This window comes from Vigna umbellata, chromosome 10, assembly GCF_029865625.1.
Source record: "Vigna umbellata cultivar VRB3 chromosome 10, Vumbellata_1.0, whole genome shotgun sequence".
In the NCBI taxonomy this organism is placed as follows: Eukaryota; Viridiplantae; Streptophyta; class Magnoliopsida; order Fabales; family Fabaceae; genus Vigna; species Vigna umbellata.
The window spans coordinates 21,709,249-21,715,567 of record NC_142174.1 but is presented as its reverse complement, the minus strand read 5'-3'; positions in this window follow the sequence as shown (position 1 = coordinate 21,715,567).

The following is a 6,319-nucleotide window of genomic DNA, read 5'->3' as shown; positions in this document are numbered from 1 at the left end:
GCTCTGGATATTACGATGGAGGGGATGAAGGCGGAATCCGCCGCAGTGCGTGGGACTTGCAAGAAATAATGAGGATGATGGGGGCGCGGGCTCACAACAACGAAGGATACTCAGATGGAAGTCAGACTTCCGTAAACGAGAACCAGCGACGACACGAGGAGGATATTGGAGGGAGAGTGGGTGTTGATCACCAGGAGGTGTAGAATCAATGGCAGAAAATGATTGAATTACCCACGTTCGAAGGGTTGGATCCTCTAAATTGGATAAATAGGGCGGAAAGGTTTTTTGATCTTCAAGGCGTGGTGGAGGAAGAGAAAGTGAGGCTTGCGTACATAAGCATGGAAGGCAGCGCGGGTTATTGGTTCAAGTTTTGGAAAGAAAAGGCCAAGAATCGTTCTTGGGAGGGCTTTAAGACGACCATGATCGGGCGGTTTGGAGGACGATACCGGGGAATGGTGTTTGAAAGGCTGGCGACACTACGACAGGAGGGCACAGTAGAAGAATACGTCCAAGACTTTGAGATATTGGTGGGGCAATCTCGGGGAGTTTCGGAGGAGCAAATGCTCGGGTATTTCCTTGTCGGACTGCGCGATGACATTATGGGTCAGGTTACGATCCCCAAGAGCTGATGGTGGCAATGAGAATTGCGATAGACGTGGAGGATGCTACGAGGGGAGCGAGAGAGGGAAGTTGGAATGGGACCAAGAATTCACAATCTTGGTCGCGTGCGACAGGAGCTATTATACGAAACGAGCCCAGTCGTCCTGGTCCTAATCTCAGTCGACCTGGAGGGCCGGAGAGTATAGGGTCGGTGAGAAGAGAAGGAGTCGCGACAAGTACCAACGCGAGACTGAGCGGTATTGGCGGAAGCGATAACAGGGGTCGAACGGTGAGGAACTTGCCCTATCTTGAGTTCCTGAAAAGAAAGGAAGATGGGCGATGTTTTCGATGTGGGGGACCTTTCGCGCCCGGCCACCATTGTCCAGAAAGGAGCCTACGTCTGGTAATCCTAGCAGAGGATGAAGAGGGAGACGAGGAGGGAATGACCGAAAGGGAGGAGGGAATGACCAAACGGGATCAGCGGCAGATGGAACTGTCGGCCTTCTCGGCCAAAGGTTTAACCCAGCCAAAGACCATGAAATTATAGGGAAGAATTGGGGAGAGAAAAGTGTTGGTGTTGATAGACAGGCGCAAGCCACAATTTTCTTGATAGAGGGCTGGTGGTAGAGTTGGGTTTGGGCATTAGAGAGACACCCCCTTATCAGGTGAGCTTGGGAGATGGGCAACGGTAGAGAACTAGTGGGTATTGTGAGAAGGTTCTGATAACTTTAGAAGAGGCCATCATAGAGGAGAACTTCCATTTGTTCGAGTTGGGAGGCATGGACATCATATTGGGGGTAGAGTGGTTGGCAAAATTGGGGGAAGTAATGTTGAACTGGGAGAAATATGACAATGGTTCACAGCCAGGGAGGGAAGAAGGTGAAGATCAGAGGAGATCCTACCTTGGCTAGGCAGTTGATAGAGCCTAAAGCTCTGATAGAGGTGGAAGTTTGGACCCTGGTGTGGGATTTGGGTCAGGTCGGCAAGGTGGAAGACAAAGAAGGGCTTACAGAGTTGACAGAGGAGCAAGAAAGGGAGTTGGAAGAGATTCTGAAGTTACACCCAGGGGTTTTCCAAGAGGTGAGAGGGTTGCCACCTAAACGAGAATGGTACACCAAATTCCCCTTAAGGAAGGGGCTAATCCAATTAACTTACGACTCTATAGGTACCCGCACTTAATGAAGGGAGAAATAGAGAAACAAGTTGCAGACATGTTAAGGGCAGGGGTCATATGGCCGAGCATCAGCCCTTACTTCAGCCCGGTCATCTTGGTCAAGAAGAAGGACGGTAGCTGGCGGTTCTACGTGGATTATAGAGCCTTGAACTATACGACTATACCAGATAAATTTCCGATTTCGGTGATAGAAGAGCTCCTAGATGAATTGAGGAGGGCTAAATATTTTTCCAAGATCGACTTAAAGACCGGGTACCATCAGATTCGGATGGGCGAGGGGGATATCCATAAGACTGCTTTTAGAACTCATCAAAGTCACTATGAGTTTTTGGTAATGTTGTTTGGCCTCACCAACGCACCGTCCACCTTTCAGAGCGCCATGAACGGCTTGTTGCAATCATATTTGAGGAAGTGTGTGTTGGTTTTCTTTGACGATATATTAGTGTGCAACTCGATGTGGGAGGAACATTTGGACCATGTCAAACTTGTGTTACAGGTATTGGAGCAGAGTAAGTGGGTGGCTAATAAGAAGAAGTGTGACTTCGGAAGGACACAGATCCGGTATCTAAGACATCAGATTTCAGAAAGAGGTGTAGAGATGGACCAGGATAAGGTCAAGGCTGTGTGGGAGTGGGAGGAGCCTAGAACTTTGAAGGCTTTGAGAGGATTTTTGGGTTTGACGGGATATTATAGGAGATTCGTGAAGAACTATGGCAAGATAGCCAAAGCCCTAACAGAGTTGTTGAAAAAGGGGCAATTCGTTTGGACCGAACGGGCCAGAGCTGCAATATCAAGGCTGAAGGAGGTTGTGACCTCAGCACCAGTTTTAACATTGGCAGATTTTAACCAGACTTTTCACATAGAGTGTGATGCATCAAGGGCAGGAGTAGGGGTAGTGTTGACACAAGGGAAGAAGCCCATTGCTTTCTCTAGTAAGGCCTTTGTTAACTCTCTAAATTTGCCTATTTTTCTGTGTTTAGAAGGTAATTTTAGTTTCTTATTTTCTAGAATTAGGATAGTTTATAGTTTTTTTCTTCAATTTTAGAGTTTTGTAAAAATAGTATTAATTTTGTGTTTTTAGATAATAAATAGTATTTTTTTATTGATGTTTTGTTCTTTTCTTTAAATGTAAAAATTTGTTTTTAGAGTTATAGGATTTTATTTTTAATTCTTTCTTTTATGCAGATAAAGGGCTGAAGATAATAAAGATGTGCAATTTAGATGGAGAGACAATGAAGCCCTGCAACAATTGATTTGGGCTTATCTGAGTTAGAAAAAAAAGCAATTGGGCCGATGATGCTGATTGAAAGAATAGTGGACCGCTGAGCTGATTCTCCATAAGTAAAACGGTGCATCTAAGGCATGATAGTTGCTGCCTTACTTGGGCTCCAACTTAATGAAGTGCAGCGTTTTGAAGAGCCTAATGTTGTTGTTGCTTAGGGAACTCACTCGAGCAAGTCATTTGGCAGAAAACAACCCTTCTCTAGGGTTCGTGAGAGAGTAAGGCGAGAGGAAGAAGAGGAGAGCTCCACTGGTGAGGTCCTGCCCGGAGAAGATGACCGACGAGAAAAGAGAGTTGACCGGAGCTGCCACGTGGGGTGATCGGAGGGCTGAAAAAACGTGAAACAAAGAGGCTCGCAAGGAGAAGCGTTGGATCATGTTGAGCGAAGCGTCAAGGTTCTCGACTTATCTTCCCTTTCCCCTTTCTTCCCTGTTCATTGTTTTCTGACCCTATATAAAGGGATGTAAATAGCTTTTGAAAAAGACACGAGTGGTGGGTGACACGCACCATTCTTAGCTCCGCGAGAGAGTTCTTGAGCGATTAGTTAGGGTTTTTCCGCTTTGCTTTCGATTTTGAGTAGAGATAGGTTTTCATTACTTTCATTGATTAGATTTCTACTGGCTACTGGATTGTGCAGAGGAGTTCCACGGAGTGACAGACTGTGGCTTGTTTCTTGGTGTTCTCTGGAATCGTGTTCTTGTAATTTTGTTTCAATTGCAATAAAATTTAGTTTCTTTTTAATTTCCTTGTTTTGTCTTTCATTTTCTGCCATTTAAAATTGATTCTTTGCAACACTATTATGATTTCAGGTTTTAATTTCTTTCTTGATTAGAATTTTGATTTCTTCATTCTAGAATTTAGTTTTTATGTCTGTTTTAGATTCTAAGTTTTACTTGACATTTTCTTGATGATTCTGTTGAGCTTATGATATGCAGGTTTGGTTAGTGTTTTTGAATCCTAATTAGCTTAGGAAGATGTATGTTTCTTTTTATTCTTTCGTGATGAATTAGGTTCTAGAATTAAGTAATGATTTCTACTTGTTTTTGTTATGATATTTCCAGTTGTAATATATCATAGTAATACTTGTAAATTAGGTCATGTTTTTGTCCTAAGTAGTTTAAATTTCTATTTTGTTTTGTTTTCTTTTCTTTACATTTTATTTTCTTCTTTTCTTTTCAAACATATTTCTTTTCTTATTTCTTTTCTTTTCAAATTTCTTTTGCAATAAATTTCTTTCCCCACCTTGTCTTGTAGATAATAATTAGTAAATATTATAAATAAAGTAGTAGAAGACTTAACTCTACATTTTTAAAACTTAATTTTGCCAAGTCCTTGGATTGATCCTTGGTTATCCCTATACTTCATTAGTGGGGAAATTGAGTTTGTTTTGATTTAAGTCGACAAAAACCAGGTTAACAGCCTTGTCGGAGGGGTCTTTAAATAAGTCAATATATGAGAAAGAGTTGATGGCTTTAGTCTTGGCAATTCAACATTGGAGACCCTAGTTGTTGGGCCAGAAATTTATAGTGTACACGGATCAGCGCAGTCTTAAATACTTGTTGGAGCAAAGAATAACCACCCAGAACCAGCAAAACTGGATGGCAAAGTTATTGGGTTATGACTTTAAGATTATGTATAAAGCAGGTACCACCAACTGGGTGGCTGATGCGCTGTCACGAAGAATGTTATGCAATGCTTATGAATAAAAGTATTGGTTTAAGAATGTTTAAAGAATAAATAAGAAACTTAAAAACAGTTATGATAAAATAGGCTAATTCCACTGCTTTTCCAAGATAGATTCATCATCGGTTATTCACAGATAATTGTTCAATTGATTATTATTCAAGTTTCAAATTAATTAAAGTACATTCTTAATTAATTTGAGGGCGATCATGCATTTAACCAAAGTAAATTCTCAATCAAATGCAAAACCTTTCTAGATTATTCACAATAAATTCAACCAAAGTACATTCTCAATCAAATTTTATTGTGTTTAATCATGTCTATTCTTAAATCTCCTAACCAAATTAAAAGCTAATCAATCAAAGTAAATTCTCAATTGATTATAGTTGAAATTATTACTAATCAACCAAAGTACATTCTCAATTGATAGTAAAAACCATTTAATCATATGAAAGTTCCTAAATTAAATCAAAGTAAATTCTCAATTAAACCTAGAAACCCTAGAACTCATATAATCAATATGCATGTAGATTCAAACATTATGATGCAAAAATCTTTACTTTTAACAAGATAAAGAGATGAAAGACATAGAGAAAGAACAACTTAAATCAATAATCAAAATAAACAATCGTATTACATCAATCTAACCTCAGAATCCATAATGGAATTACAGCAGAACAGTCCTAGATGCTTAGCTCTCCATGAATGGAGTTGAATACAAGATGAAAGAAAAGTGAGAGGAGTATGAGAGAATGAAAATAAGAAGTGAAGTCCCTTTTTCTGCCTCCCTTGGGTCTCTTTATATAGGCTTGATTGGGCTTGGACTCTGAATAGTTTGTTGATAAGATATTTTCTGTTGATATATTATATCTTTCAAATATTCATTAGATTAAATCAGTTTTAAAGAATATTTGATAGATATTAACTTAATTATCTTATATCCTATATCTTCCAAATAACTAAAAGATTTAGATAATGATAAAATTATTTGGAAGATATTTTCTGTTGATATTCCCAAATTAAATTCAACAACTGAATTTTATGTTTTAGATTTTCTGACTTTCCAAAATTGCACAAATACCCTGAAATTTCCTCTGTCTGCACTTTAGCCCTTTCTGAATTTTCCAAATAAAATCTAATTTTGGGCCTTGAATTGCCATTTGGACCAATAAAACTTATATTCTCAGCTGCACAAATAAACATTAGAACATCCAAGAATAATTTATGCATTAAAACTCACTTTTTACGTCTCTTTATTTCCCTAAACCCAACAATTCCAATCATCACAAATTCACTTAAAATCAACCATTTAAGCACAATTATCCCATCAAAAATTTGAATTTTAAAGCATAAATGTGAGCATAAGTATGCACTCATCAGATCCCAATGCTCATGTAGCCTTTACTTTAGAGCAAGACCGATTGCACTATAAGGGAAGGCTAGTGTTGTCTGTAAAATCGGCCTGGATTCTAAAGCTGCTGGCCGAGTTCTACGTAACCCGAATAGGAGGTCATTCGGGGATGTATAAGACGTACATGAGGGTTACCCAATCGTTGTATTGGAGGGCAATGAAGAAGTCT